The following is a 16,726-nucleotide window of genomic DNA, read 5'->3' on the forward strand; positions in this document are numbered from 1 at the left end:
TCCAGTGGTGGGAAATAAACAGAAACAGTCAAAAATGTTAACATTAAAAAATTGTAAACCCAATCATAATGGAATATATGACTATAATATAGGAATTAGTTAAGGCATTAGAAATTTCCTAGGAAGTTTTAGGTTCAAAATTTTCATGAGAATTTTAATAAAAGTCAGCTGTCTGTCAACCAGAAACACTGAAACAAGGAGAGTTTGTGATATTTGATATAACTACTTAACATTCACCAATCCCAAGCAATAATACGCTTTGAAAGACACCAAATTAAATGTTGGAAATGAAATTCAATTTCTATAAGATGAAATTCAAATGAAATTCAATTGAATTACTGTTCAGAATCAAAGCAAGTGAACATGATTGGATCTTAATGTCAATTCATTATAAAATTGAGCCCCCTGAATTTGCTTACATTCTCTACATAGAAGAGATGGGAGAGAATTTTGATAAAGATGCTATTACTGAAAATGGCTTTAAAATGTTAAGTATAGAAAATAGCAACTTTCAAATAATTAGCAATTCATAACGGATTTAGTAATGAGAAATAATTCTTGAAATCGTAGTTACAAACTTTTCAGCAGTAGAAAATTTTTACTAAATGAAAACTGCCTTTCTCTCTTAGAGTGTGAGTCTCACATGGGGCAGGAACTGTATCTGAAGTGCTTATCTATATACATCTGAGAAGAGTGGTTGACACATAGAAGAGCTTAATAGACAGTATTATTGTCAAGTCACAATCAACTCTTTCAATTGCATAAGGGGCTGTGGAGTGTGTGTGTGTGTATGTGTGTGTTTGCGTGTTTGTATAGGGGCAGATGGGCAGCAAAGGAAGCAGCAGGACCTAGTGGATAAAGTACAGGCCTAGGAGTCAGAAGGACCTGGGTTATAATCCTGACTCTGCCTCTGGTCTGCTGTGTGACTTTGGTCAAGTCACTTCACTTTTCTGTCCCTCAGTTATCTTAACTGTAAAATGGGAATTAAGACTGTGCGTCCCATATGGCATCTACCTAGTATCTACCCCAGTGCTTAGAACAGTGCTTGTCACATAGTAAGATCTTACCAAATACCATAATTATTCTTATTATTTTTACCCAGTCTACCTTCCACAGATGCAGTGTATTACATATGACCTCGGAACGTTTACAAAACCCCAAGCATGTAACTTAAAGAAGAGGTCCACTTGGGTTGAGGCAGGAGTAGGAAGGGGTGCCCTGCTGCAGCAATCTCTCATCAACTTCTTTGGTTTTATTCTTTCCCACCTATGGATGACATTTCCTTTTGAAAGCTGTTTTAAGCACTTTCAGGTTAGGCATCATGTCTACCTACTCTATTGCACTCACCCAAATGCTTAGTACAGTGCCCTATGCACATTAAGCACTCGCTAAATACTACTGATTGACATTTACCACATAATCAATTCATCAATCAGTGGTATTTATTGAGCATTTACTATTTGCAGAGCACTGTTCTAAGAGCTTGGGAGAGTACAATACAAGATAAATTAGCAGACTTATTCCCTGCCCATAATGATCTTACAGTACAGAGAGGGGCCTACAATTCCTCAGTTCCCACTTTCAAATTTCTCTGTGAGTCCTGGCCCACTGGGGTGTGCTATTTAAAATCCTTATTAAGGTATGCTCACTGTTTACATATTCTCTGATAAGTCCTTCAGGAACCACATTCCAAGGGGAATATATTTCAATATATAGTTTAATCCCATGTAATCTGCCTTTTTACCAGGAGTATTTGGAAGAAGAAGAAACTGGATCATTCATTTTACCATAATGTAACCTGTGCTTTGAAGTAATGGTTAAAAACCTACTGCTTTCTTAAGGAATTGCCCTCTAGATTATCCAGATAAGAGTGGAAGTTAAAGAGGTATGGGGAAGGACTTCTGCTAGAGACTGATGATATGGGAGATTTCATAACTTCCAGTACTGGGGTATATTGGGCTTTACTGATGTGTGATTTCCTGGTAATTAATAACAATAATGAGATCACTGGGATGGCACAATATCTAGCTTCTTCCTTAAATAGTTAAGCCGCAAAGGAGGGTGTTATGTGTAAACAAGAATTATTTAATCGACTGCAACAGAGAAAGTAACTAGCTTGAATCAATCAATTGTATTTATTGAACCCTTACTGTGGTGCAGAGCACTGTACTAAGCACTGGAAGAGTAAAATAAAACAGAGTTGGCAGACACATTCCTTGCCCACATCGAGTTTACAGTCTAGAAATTTATAGTCATGCTAGCAAAATATGGCAGTGATTACAAAAATGACCTATTCATTTAAAGATTTTTTGAAATGCAGCATTTCTGCATTCTTGGGAGCATTCCTGTCATGGGATTTCAGTCTTCTTATACCAGACTGAAAGAGTAAGGATTTATAAGGATCTCAACCTTTCCTTTGCATAAGGATAAGCCAAAACCCTAGCAAAAGGGGTCATCCAGGAGAGAAACTTAAGCAACCTGCTTCAGATGTTGGCTGTGGGAAAGAGCATGACCTAGTGGATACAGCATTGACCTGAGAATCAGAACTGAATTGAATTCAATTCAGTTGTATTTATTGAATGCTTACTCTGTGCAGAGCACTGTACCAGAGCTCTGTACTTTTTCTGTTGCAGCTGATGAAACAACTCTTGTTTATACAGAAGGACCTGAGTGCTAATTCTGCCTGTGCCACTTGTCTTCTGTGTGACCTTGGGCAAGTCATTTAAGTTCCCTGTGCCTCAGTTACCTCATCTGTAAAATGGGGATTAAGACTGTGAGTCCCATGTGAGACAGGGACTATGTCCAACCTGATTAGCTTGTATCTACCCCAATGCTTAGAACAGTGCTTGAAACATAGTAAGTGCTTAAAAATACTATTATTATTATCATTGTTAATAAGCCAGGAAAATAACTATGTTCTCAAATCATAGTAGTAGTCATTGCAATAATATTTACTGAGTGCCCACTGGATGTAATGCCCTGTACTAAGCACCTAGGAAATGAAAGACAGAAAAGTGACAGATTCCCTACTCAACTGTTCACACTCCAATGGAAGAGATACAGAAGAATATTTACAAATAGGTTAATCGAAGGAAGGAATTAAATTACAATTACAATTTTCTGTCCACAGAGGTACAAATCCAGTATTGTCCTCTTTCATTGTTGATGATTTTTAAAAGGTGATTTCTGTCTGGTATTTTGCTGAATTTCAAAAGCATCCTCATCCCTGCTCACCTCCACTACTGACTCCCCCAAAATTTCTCATGAAAAGCTTCCTGGAAAACTGAAGGGAAAAAGACCCAATATGAAAAACAATGTTGAACCTGATTACCCTCTGTGCTTAAGTGGAAAATGGGGTGCCTTGAGACTGCAAAAGGAGATTCCTATAGATGTGAATAAAAGGCAATAATGCATTTTTCTGCCTTATCCAGCTTGGGGAGTGAACCCAACAGTTCCTAGATCCCTCACAGGGAGTGTCGGGGAGAAACTATGTATATTACTGACAATTCGATGTCGGGCTCATTTTCCAGCTAGCTGGCTTCCTGAGATGTAAGAGCCATCTTGGAAGGAAGTGTAGCGGCAGACTATGCAAGCCATTTTGCCCAGGGATGATTCTCCAACTGTAGCAGTCACACCCCTGCTTCAAAGGGAGATTAGAGGAGGGGTCTGTAGCAGGCACGTACCTGCTTCAGATGGAGGCTAGAGGAGGAGTTGAGGGGTGTGAGTGACTTTCCACTCTGGGCGTATTGGAGGGACCTCAAGAACCGCAGCCAAATGCCTGTAGTGCAGTGACTTGGTAGGCTCAAGAACTCTTCAGCAATAAGGCCTTTCCTCTTCACAGTTCCTCTGATGAAATTTGTTTCTACTTCTCTCCAGGGTAAATGGTTCCTTTTCCATCTGCAAAATGAAGCCTTGAAATAATTTCCCTGGAGAAGGAGTTCATCTCGTTATAAAGTTGCTCAGTTTCTGAAGAATATTCAGGAACTAAAGAATTCCCTATACTTATCAAGGCTGCACCAACCATCATACACAAAGTACTCCGTGCCAACCTGTAAATGAGAACAAAACATTTGCCTGCTCAAATAGTTTTGACGAGCTCACTTTCACCCTTGGAAGATTACTAATGAACTGAAAATAATCAACATCCTTAATTTTCTGGATAGGAAGGTCTGTTACTTGAACTAAGATTCTTTATTCTGTCCTCCACTAAACAGTATACCACACCAAATGATCACTCAATAAATAATAATAAAAATAATAATAATAATAATAATAATGGCATTTGTTAAGCACTTACTATGTGCGAAGCACTGTTCTAAGCTCTAGGGGGATACAAGATGATCAGGTTGTCCCGTGTGGGGCTCACAGTCTTAATCCCCATTTTACAGATGAGGTAACTGAGGCCCAGAGAAGTTAAGTGACTTTCCCAAAGTCACACAGCAGACAAGTGGTGGAGCCTGAATTAGAACACATGAACTCTGACTCCAAAGCCCGTGCTCTTTCCACTGAGCAACACTGCTTCCCTATATCAATAAATAATAATAACAATAATAATAATGATGGTATTTGTTAAGCACTTACTATGTGCCAAGCACTGGTCTAAGCGCTGGGGGGATACAAGGTGATCAGGTTGTCCCACGTGGGGCTCACAGTCTTAATCTCCATTTTCCAGATGAGGGAACCGAGGCCCAGAGAAGTGAAGTGACTTGCCCAAAGTGACACAGCTGACAAGTGGCAGAGGAGGATTTGAACCCATGACCTCTGGCTCCAAAGCCCGGGCTCTTTCCACTGAGCCACGCTGCTTTTGGATTGTGACCCAGATCCTCTGACTCCCTGGCCTGTGTTCTTTCCAAGAGGCCACTCTGCTTCCCCTATTTGTCCTTCAATCAGTGTCACCAATGCACCTGCATGCGAAGACGTTTGATTACCTCGGGCAGAAGTAGCAAGTCTGAAATGCTACCCCAGAAAAAGAACCCCCAGTAAAAACAGCACCAGGGTTGGCTGTGAAACCTCAAAACACAAAGGACAATTTTCAGCTTTCCAAAAACAGGCCAAAACTGAGTAAGGGAAGTGAGATGACACGTATAATCTACCTCATACTGGTAAGCACCTTCCACTACTGGAAAGACTGTGCCTTATTTATCTTACTCCATTCGAATTTTATGTATAAAAAGTCATGATAATATTTGGGGAGTGTTCTCATATAAATTTAAGATATCTGAGGGATTCCTTTCATAAACATCTCATCAATCTGCACTAAGTTTTAATGAGGTGGAGAGTAGCTGGTGGCTTCCCTACTTAATACACAGGAAAAACTGAGGCACAAAGATATAGAATTAGTTAACCAAAGTCAAAAACCAAGTACGTAACGGAATAAGGAGAAAGTGAGAGACTTCTGGATATTGGCCATAACCTTCCCTAGACTAAAACAAAAGTATGGTTTCAAAATTTACCTATTACAAAATCAATTATCCTGTAATTACCATGTTGGGCAGGTTATTCGTTAGTGTTTGCCTTAAAAATTTATCAATTTATTTCATTCATTTTGCAGTAAGGCTCCCGGTATCTAATAAGGACACTCAGCCACATTAATACTAACTACCTTCCTAAGAAAAAATGGTTCTATTTTCACAATAATTGATTCTACGTGTAGAACTGGCATTTAGCATTATTTGCCATACAGATGAACACTGTCAGGTTGTCATTTACTACTATTACTACTACTATTACTACTACTACTACTGTCATGGTACTACTGCTTCTACTACTACTACAAGTAAATGCTTTTGAGGATGATTGTCTACAAATATATTGGGAGGGGGTAGTTTACTTTAAGTTAAATGTCATTCCATCATGTTATGCTAAATGTTATCCCATTAGCCTGAGAGAATCACACACCTCTTTACTCTTGCTTCGTTAATAAAATCCCACCTCTTGTGTTAAAGTCTGGGAAATCTGGAGGATCTCGTGGGGGCAATGTAACTATTCTGGAGCGATGGAGTTCATTCTGGTGGGGCTCACAGATAGCGTACAGAGGCGGGCAATCGTTTTTCTGCTTTTTCTATTGATCTATGTACTTAGTGTCATTGGGAATCTAGGACTGATTGGATTAATTGGGCTCAGCCCTCGACTTCACACTCCTATGTACTTTTTCCTAATCCTTTTAGCCTTTGTTGACTTCTGTTATACCTCCTCCATCACTTCCAACGTTCTGGTGGACTTGGCTGTAGAGTTGAAAAGCATTTTCTTCACAGCCTGTGCTATTCAAATATGTAGCTTCATCATTTTTATAGGTGTAGAACTTTTTCTCCTGGCCTGGATGGCATATGACCATTATGTGGCAATCTTCCAACCTCTTCTTTATATGACTGTGATTTTATGGAAACTGTGTACCCAGTTGGTAGCTGGGTATACACCCATACTGTTTTTTGGTTTGATTTTTTTTACACATTTCTGATATTTCGTTTCTCCTACTGTGACTCTAATGTCATCAATCATTTCTACTGTGATGAGGTCCCCTTGTTTGCATTGTCTTGCTCTGACACCCGCATCAGAGACTGATTATTGCATTTGCTGGTTTTAATACACTCAGCCAGCTTCTGATTGTCCTCATCTCTTATATTTTTATTCTCTTGGCCATCTTAAGGATCCACTCTTCTGAAGAGAGACATAAAGCCCTTTCCACCCGTGCCTTCCACTTAATATCTATTACCATATTTTGTGAGACCATCATCTTCATGTATTTACAGCCCAAATCAAATCATTCACTGGACACTGATAAAATGTTTCTGTGTTCTACACCATCATGATTCCCATGCTTATCCCTTGATCTATACCTTGAGAAATCAGGAGGTGAAAGGTGTCTTAAAGAAGAAAATAGGAATAATAAGTTGTATGACACCACGAGTGCAATTCATTAAATAAGAAGTGTAGCCTAATGGAAAGAGCTTGGGCTTGCAAGTCAGCAGACCCAGGTTCTAATGCCGGCTCCACCCCCTGTCTGCTGTTTGGCCTTGGGCAAGTCACTTAACTTTTCTATGCCACAGTCATCTCATCCATAAAATGGAATTAAATCCTCCTCCTTCCAGTGTGAGACTTGAAGCCCCATGTGGGACAGGAGCTGTGTCCAAACCAATAACCTTGTATCTAGCTTAGTGCTTAGTGCAGTTTCTGCAACAAAGTGAGATCTTAGCGAAGTACCATGAACAATAAAGGCTAAGGTGACCATTTGTCCCAAGGAAGATTGGATGGTCACAAATTTTTGAGTCCTATTCTCCTGAGCCCAAAGTAGTAGTACAAACTACTTGATACCCCTCTCTCAGCTAAAAGTCAGGAGAGGGGGCATGAAAACATCAGTGGAGACAGCAACAGTAGCAGGTAAGTAAAGGAGCGACACCGACTTTGTCTCCTCCTTCCTACCTTTCCTCTTTCCTTTCATTGTCATTGTCTTACTCTTCCTTTCCTCTTCCTGCCATGGCTGCCCCAACCAATCAATCAATGAATTGGACTTATTGAGCGCTTACTGTGTGCAGAGCTTTGTGCTAGGCACTTGGGAGAGTACAATATAACAATATAATAGACACTTTATATGTGCCCCAAACACAGCTATCATGACCACACCTGCCAGCTGTTTCCTAGATGTTTTGGGAACTGCCTTTTTTTGTGTGCAAGGCAGCCATGCCTGGGACCTAGATGGAGCAAGCAGACCCAGCAACTATCGTCATGATGGATGGGGCCATGGAAATGGAAGATGGATGATGACAGTAATGGAAGAAGGTTGATGTCAACTACTGACGAGTGCCTAGATGAGAGTTGGTGACTATCTATCACTATGTGTGCCTTTATAGGCAACTTTGTATATGTGTGTGACTGTGCCAGTAACAACTGCACTGTCTTTCTCTGTCCATCTCTGCTGAGTTTTCAATTTTTCTTACTTCTAGTTCTTTCTCAATGACTTTCCAACTATTTTATCTATTTCTGTCTCATTTTAATTCTTCCTGCTGAACTTTAATATATTCCAGTGACAGTCTCCTCACCTAGACTGTAAGATCCTTGAGAGCAAGGATCATGTCTACTAATTCTATTCTACCCTTCCTTGTGCTGAGAACAGTACTCTGCATATAGTAGGCATTCAATAAATACGTTGGATTGATTAATAGATTTACTCTGTTCATTTATCCACCTCTATTTCTCTGCCTTCCTCAATCTCTCCATTAATTGGTTGATTGATTGAGTCTCTCTTATGTTCTGATTCTTTCTGTCTTTATAATAATAATAATAATGGTATTTGTTAAACACTTACTATGTGCTAGGCACTATACTGAGCACTGGGGTGGATACAAGCAAATTGTGTTGGACATGTCTCTGTCCCACATAGGGTATTTATGTCTTGTAGTTTGTTACCTCTCCCTGAGAAGCCCCATTCCTTATCCAGCTTTGAACGCCATAAATATTCACATTAAGACCTGTAAAAAATCAGTATTGCTTCCAATTTCTCTTTCAAATTTACATGTGCTATAGGTTTGGTAGCAAACTGATTGTACATTCTCATTAGATTTTGAAAGCTATAAGGCAGTGACTCCTCATTTGATTTAGATTCCTTACACAATATCATATACCTGTCATTTTAGTTCCTGGCAGAGAGCAACTAAATTCGACTATATTTATTAAGTGCTTACTGTGTGCAGAGCACTGTCTTCTGGAAGTAGTACTGTGTGTGAATGAGCCTTTGATAACTGTGTTTTCTAGGAAAAAATAGATGTGTTGCAGCAATTCTTGATTAAATGTTCTCCTGATTCATTCATTCATTCATTCATTCATCCAATCATGGTTATTGAGCGCTTACTGTATGCAGAGCACTGCACTAAGTGCTTGGGAAGTACAAGTCGGCAACATATAGAGACGGTCCCCACCCAACAACGGCCTCACAGTCTAGAAGGGGGAGACAGACAACAGAACAAAACACGTGGACAGGTGCCAAAATGATCAGAACAAATAGAATTATAGCCATATGCACATCATTAACAAAATAAATAGAATAGTAAATATGTACAAGTAAAATAAATAGAGTAATAAATCTGTACAAACATATATACAGGTGCTGTGGGGAGGGGAGGGAGGTAGGGAGGGGAGATGGGAGGATCTTTATATGCTGCCAACGTGTACTTCCCAAGCGCTTAGTACAGTGCTCTGCACACAGTAAATGCTCAATAAATACGATTGAATGAATGAATGAATGAATGAGAGGAAAAAGCGGGCCCAGTCGGGGAAGACCTCTTGGAGGAAGTGAGCTCACAGTAGAGCTTTGAAGGGAGGAAGAGAGATGTGTGGAGGGAGGGCATTCCAGGCCAGGGGAAGGACATGGGCCGGGGGTCGATGATGGGACAGGTGAGAGCGAGGCACAGTGAGGAGGTTAGTGGCAGTGGAGTGGAGGCTGTGAGCTGGGATGTAGAAGGAGAGAAGGGAGGTGAGGTAGGAGGGGGGGCGAGGTGATGGGGAGCCTTGAAGTCCAATGAGGAGTTTTTGCATGATTCGTAGGTTGACAAGTAACCACTGGAGATTTTTGAGGAAGGGAGTGACATGCCCAGAGTGTTTCTGTACAGCGATAACCTAGGCAGCAGAGTGAAGTATAGACTGAAGCAGGGGGGACTAGAGGATTGGAGATCAGAGAGGAGGCTGATGCAATAATCAGCCTTATAATTAATGCACCTTCCTAAGTCCCCAAAAGAGAATCATTAGGCCACAAAAATCGTCTTTATCCCACAAAATCTTTGTCCCACCAAAGCTGCTCTATCCTATAGGATATCCTCTACTCCTTCTCCTCTCTAACCATCCCTCCTCTCTTTCTATTGTTCACTATATTACCAGGTTAAGCATAGGCAAGTCTCTGCTGCAAGTCCTTTCAATAGTTTGCTACAAAAATTATTCCTAAAACAAAGGAAATCAATTGATAAGGAGAGATTAGGGTGCTTTCTTTTAGGTTCCCTGGCTTATTTTCTGCATATCAGCTATCTTAGTGCCATTTTTTTCTTTTTTTAGACCATGATCTTATTTTTATGTTTGTTCCTAACAACGCCCAAATCATTTCCCAAGGCTCATTTCCCGATGCAGCAGGCTGTAATACCATCTTTGACAACTCACCAGTGCTCCCCTGTAAATACAGTCACTTGGGGAATATTTTAAAGTAAAAGTTTGCAAATCAATAAATGTGCTAATTGCACAACACATAACTACGCATGAAAAACTGTTCCCAAGGGAATTATTACAAGTGGGGCAGGATTGTAGTCCCTTTTGTGTACATTGAAAATTATTTTTAAAGACATTTGAAGCCAGTTACTTCATACAGTTTCCAATGAGAAATTAGCATATTGCCAAACACTTTTTATCAGTTATGGACTTGAAGATGATGAATGGGTTTTTATAGATGGTCAGGCAATTAATTTATCAATAAGATATTCTAACATCAGTCATTTGTTATGACCTGTAAGGTAAACATGGTCCCAAAAGAAAAACAAAGTGATGATTAGGCCCTCAAACTATCATTTAAGGTTGAAAAAAAGTAGTATTACCTAATTAAAAGAGCACAGTCCTGGGAGTCAGAGGACTTGGGTTCTAATCCCAACTCCACCACTCGTCGCTGCATGACCTTGGAAAAGTTACCTCACTTCTCTGTGCCTCAGTTATCTCAACTGTGAAATAAGGATTTAATATCTGTTCTCCTTCCATAGGGACTGGGTCTGACCTGATTAGCCTGTATCTACCCCAGGGCTTAGAACAGTGCTGCACACATAGTAAGCACTTTTTAAAATTCCACAAAAACAATCTATAAATTGAGAAAAGTAAAATGAAGTTTGACTTGAATGGAGGGGGAGAGTCATTAATCAATCAGTAGCATTTATTGCCTCTCTCAGGCTCATGCCTGGAGCATTTCCAGTACTGTACCAGTTTCAGCTATCGCTGCCACTTTTGGAGACAGGATATCAGGCTCGACCAATCACTGATCTGACACAGTGTGACAGTTCTCATATTCTTGGGCTCCCTAACTGTAAACCGTAGCAGGGAGTTGCTGTAAGCTCACTGTGGGGAGGGAATGTATTTGTTTATTGTCGTATTACACTCTCTCCAGCGCTTAGTACACACAGTAATTGTTCAATAAATATGATTGACTGACTGACTGACTGAATAAATCCTTGATAACTCTTATGCACTTTGAGGAACTCAACTAATTATAAAACTACCTAGTGAAAACCCAGCCTTGTTAAAAAAAATAATAAAGCATTTTAGAAGCTCCTGTAGGAGCATGTGAGCAAGCAATTGGATGACCATTTTCTAAATGAGTCTGCAGTCTATCAGTTGCCTAATCCACTGTTTCTACTTTGTAGACCATGCCATGACTTAGAACACCCACCTTCTAATTCCAAGTTTTCTATATTTACTGCAAGTCTAGGTTCTGACCCACAGCAACGAAGTGTGCAGGGGGTGGGGGTGATTTTTAAAGTCTGAAGCAACAGGTAAGGAGGAGGTCAGAATAATAATCTGGGGCTTCAGGAGAGACAGAGAGTTTGATGAAGGAGGCAGCAGGGAGCCAGGGAAATTCTAAGTTAGGAGGGATGAGAAGGATAGCAGTGCAACTGGCCAGGCTGGTTCCTCCAACAGGCCAGGCCAAGGGAAGATGGGGAAGTGGGATGTTTTGAAGAACCCCGTTAGCCTGGTTATAGTATGTTAGCCATGCCACATGTTGCTAATCTTACTTCAGGTGCTCAATCCAAAATGCAAGAATGTCCAGTCTCCATTTCACCTCTGCCTTCAAAAGACCCATCACAGGAGAAGTTGGAGGGATTGTGAGAATGTGAATGATGTGTATGTGTGTGCGTGCGTGTGTGTGTGTGTGCGTGCGTGTGTGTGTGTGTGTGTGTGAGAGAGAGAGAGAGAGAGAGAGAGAGAGAGAGAGAGAGAGAGCGAGAGAGTGTGGAGCCGGGCATAGAACTATGAGGAGCAGATGTTGCTGTATTCTGAATGCCTGAGGGCATGTCAGGGCTAACAAGAAAAATAGAGGGAGCAGTGAAAAATAAGATATGGAAGAAGATGGAAGATGATGAAAGAAATAGGATGGCAAAGTAAACAAGATATGAGCATTCAAAAAGGAAAAAACAAAAGAGATTGAAGAAATAACACATAATGATTGGGGAAAGAAAAGGGACAATTAGGAGGAGTATTGCCCTGTGGATTGAGCATGGGTCTGGGAGTCAGAAGGAACCGGGTTCTAATCCTGGCTCAGTCACTTGTCTGCTGTATGACCTTAGGCAGGTCACTTAACTTTTCTGTGCCTCAGTTACCTCATTTGTAAAATGGGGAGTTAGACTTTGAGCCCCAGTTGAGACAGAGACTGTATCCAATCTGATTATCTTGTATCTACTCCAGTGTTTAGTACAGTGCCTGGTGCATAGTAAGTGCCTAACAAATATAAAAAAAAAACAGAGAGATAGAAAAAAACAGGGAAGGGGAAACACTCAAGAATCTTTTGAATTTTTCAGAGGATGCAACGAGGCTGTCAGTATAGCTAAGATTTCCTTCTTGTAACTGTATATTATATATATTAGAGAAGCAGCATGGCTTAGTGGAAAGAGCATGGGCTTTGGAGTCAGAGGTCATGGGTTCAAATCCCGGCACTGCCACTTGTTAGTTGTGTGACTTTGGGCAAGTCACATCTTCTCTGTGCCTCAGTTACCTCATCTGTAAAATAGGGATGAAGACTGTGAGCCCCACGTGGGACAACCTAATCGCCTTGTATCCCCCCAGCGCTTAGAACAGTGCTTTGCACACAGTAAGTGCTTAACAAACACCATCATTATTATTATTATTATATCCTTGACAATTATCATCAAATGTCATAAGAAATGTCTTCACTAATGTTTAAAGATAATTTGATAAGAAATCATCATGTGCTTTTGCAGAATTCATATACACTTCTTGTCTCTAAACTGAACACTTAGCCTAGTAGGTAGGGCACATCCTTTGTTAATTGAAATGTTAATAGAAGATTTTAGGTGTTATTCTGGAATTTCTGATATTCTAGATCTCGATTCATATTCAGGCTGATAAATAATGGACAAAAATGGAAAAAATGAAAAATAGTTAACTACAGCCAGGCAATCTTTTTTATTCCAGATTCCAGAAATGTTAATAGAAGATTTTAGGTGTTATTCTGGAATTTCTGATATTCTAGATCTCGATTCATATTCAGGCTGATAAATAATGGACAAAAATGGAAAAAATGAAAAATAGTTAACTACAGCCAGGCAATCTTTTTTATTCCAGATTCCCCTTATATAAAAGCACTGCCACATTTTAGACCTATATCACCCACCCTCTCTTCAAACTCCATGCACTCAGATGCTACTTAAATTTCTAATTTAGGTAATCTGAAAAAGAAGGACTTACTGCCAACTCCTCAGAATTTTGGAACATCCTTTTAAAAGAAGGCCAGGTCACAATGGCTTCCCAGTTAGAACAATACAGAAGCATTTATATCTGTTTCTGAACTGATCCCTGAAGTTTGCCCTTAAGGAAGAAAGAGCAGAAATTAACAATGGTCATTATGAAAAGTCCCTAGGGTGAAATGTGAATTGGCAATATTATGACTTCTGAGTGAAAAGAGGTGCTAAATGCTATTTCATTCAATCGTATTTATTTAGTGCTTACTGTGTACAGAGCACTGTACTAAGTTCTTGGAAAGTACAATTTGGCAACAGTACAATTCCCATCCCAAAAAGGGAGGGAAAGCCTACGAACCCAGTTCCTTCTGACTCCCAGACCCATGCTCAATCCACTAAGCAATACTCCTCCTGATTGTCCCTTTTCTTTCCCCAATCATTTTGTGTTATTTTTTCAATCTCTCCTTTGCTTTTTCCTTTTTGAATTCTCATATCTTGTTTACTTTGCTGTCCTATTTCTTTCATCATCTTCCATCTTCTTCTATATCTTATTTTTCACTGCTCCCTCTATTTTTCTTGTTAGCCCTGACATCCCTTCAGGCACTCAGAATACAGCACTTTGATACATTTTAAGTGATACTTGTTACACACTTATTACATGCCAAACACTGTACTAAGCGCTGGGGTATGCACAATTTGATCAGGTTGGTCACAGTCCATGTCCCACATGGGGCTCAGTCTTAATTCCCATTTTACAGTTAAAGTAATGGAGGCAAAGAGAAGTGAAGTGACTTGCCCAAGTGAAACAGCAGAGAAGTGGCTGAACCACGATTAAAACCCAGGTCGTCTGTCTTCCAGGCCTGTGCTCTATTCACTAGGCCGTGTTACTTCTCTGCTGATACCAGAAAAAACAAGCAACAAATGGGAGGGGGAATCAATCATATTTATTGAACATTTACTGTGTGCAGAGCACTGTACTAACCACTTCGAAAAGTACAATTTAACAATATAACAGACACATTCCCTGCCCACCATGAGTTTACAGCTTAAAGGGGGAGACAGACATTAATATAAATAAGTAAATTAAGGACATGTCCATAAGTGCTGTGGGGCTGAGGACGGGATTAATAAAGGGAACCAAAAGGGCCTGAGGAAATTGGAATTGTACTAGGATCTCTGGGAAGGGATGGGGAGAGCTCCGTGAGCCTAGGATGGTCTGAAGGGGGGAGAATCCAGAATGAACTAGAGTCCCAGGCCATGGAATTGAAAGCCAGGCTCCCATACAGAGACAGGTTCACAGGAACAAGCATGTTCCAAAATTCTGAGGAGTCAGCAGTAAGTCCCTCATTTTCATTTTAGGAATTTAAGTAGCATTTGAGTGCTCGTGGGTTTGAAAAGAGGGTGGGTGGTATGATTTTAAGAGAAGCAGCTTGGCTTAGGAGAAAGAGCCTGGGCTTGGGAGTCAGAGATCGTGGGTTCTAATCCCAGCTCCGACACTTGTCAGTGGTGTGACCTTGGGCAAGTCACTTAACTTCTCTGTGCCTCAGTTACCTCATCTGTAAAATGGGGATGAAGACTGTGAGCCCCATGTGGGACAAACTGTTTACCTTGTATCTACCCTAGCGCTTAGAACAGTGCTTGACACATAGTAAGCACTTAACAAATACCATTATTATTATTATTATTATTATTATTATTATTATTATTATTTAAAATGTGTCGGGGCCTTTTTATAATTGGAGCCCAGTGACAGAATACTGGGGGAAGTGCTCAATAAATACAACTGATTGATTGATTGATTGGGTTAGTTGGGAAAGGCCTCCTGGAGGTAACCTGGCATGACCTCGATTCAAAGATGACTCAGGAGAGCAACTGAGTATTTCTAGGAATCTGAATCAACTGAAATAAAAGAAAACCTGGCAGAATAGCAAGATGATGACTATCTCAAAAGCTGTGGTGGATTGCATTTTCCAGTGAATTGGGAAATCTAAGAGACAATGGAATCGCAAAGGATTAAATATATGCCATAGCAGTTTAACCTCAAAGCTGCCCTTCACCGCTGTACAATATAAATATTTGAAACCCATCCATAAGGTTTACAGCAATGCCACATACAGATGAATTGATTTCAAATAGGCATAGTGAGCCTTATTCTCATCTCTGTTTAGGAGGAGAAAGAATGACCTAATTCCATTAAAGAATAAGTCCACAGACCAAAATATGAAAAGGGAGAATACATTCCCCAATCTGTGTGGAGTAGAGGGACGCTGGTTTACAAATTATTATGTGTGGAATGTCTGGGGAGAATTACCAGAGAAAATATACAAAATCCATGCTCTCCATGTGGTACATCTAAGGTTCTAGGTGGTGGTCTGGATTTCTTCCCGCAGCAAGTGCTTCTGGGAAATGTCCAAAACAAACTCCAAGCATCCTCAATCAATCAGTGGCATTTATAGAGGACTTACTGTGTACAGAGCACTGTACAGAGCACTTGGTGCTCATATGTAACTTGATAGAATTCAAGATAAAACATGACAACTGGCTCAGATCCTTATTTATTAAATAACATTTAGATGCAGCTTGGAAGATAAATGAGCATCCCAGGGATTACATTTGATCCCCATAAGATCGAAAGGGTCAAATGTCATCTTAGAAACCTAGAATTTAGAGATAATTTGAACTCAACTCATTTGAATATGCAGACATCCTACCTTACATATTAACCAATGGGTTTGATTATTAATTATTAAATAATTCTTTCCTCCCATCTAAGATGATCAGAATGGATCAAATTATTAAGAAAAAGCTGACTAGAGAGTTCTACCTATTTATTCAAGGTATGCCTGGAGCTGATTTATTTTGCATATCTTTCTAAAGCCAATGAACATAACTACTTTAACTAATTTTCAGGATGAAATCATACAGAAATACCTTGTCTTATGTTGTCAAGTCATTTCCAGCCCATAGCGACACCACGGACACGTCTCTCCCAGAAAACCCCACCTCCATCTGCAATCGTTCTGGTAGTGGATCCATAGAGTTTTCTTGGTAAAAGTACAGAAGTGGTTTAGCATTGCTGCCTTCCGTGCAGTAAACTCGAGTCTCCGCCCTTGACTCTCTACCATGCCGCTGCTGCCCACTATGGGTGAGCTTTGACTTGTGGCAGATTGCCTTCCACTTGCTAGCCACTGCCCAAGCTAGGAATGGAATGGGTAGGCCACTGCTTGACTCTCCCTCCCATAGCCAAGACTGGTAGAGTACTGCAAACTCTCCAAGTTTGACCCTGAGTGGGG

The 16,726-nt window shown here is 40.3% G+C and overlaps 1 non-coding gene across 1 annotated transcript; it reads right to left on the reverse strand.

Moving 5' to 3' along the window:
* Positions 1-16,588: 16,588 nt before the first annotated feature.
* On the reverse strand, positions 16,589-16,726 carry LOC119924335. Its single transcript, XR_005449107.1, has one exon. It is a non-coding gene; the product is annotated as a small nucleolar RNA SNORA7 (small nucleolar RNA).

Source organism: Tachyglossus aculeatus, unplaced genomic scaffold (assembly GCF_015852505.1).
Source record: "Tachyglossus aculeatus isolate mTacAcu1 unplaced genomic scaffold, mTacAcu1.pri scaffold_96_arrow_ctg1, whole genome shotgun sequence".
NCBI lineage: Eukaryota > Metazoa > Chordata > Mammalia > Monotremata > Tachyglossidae > Tachyglossus > Tachyglossus aculeatus.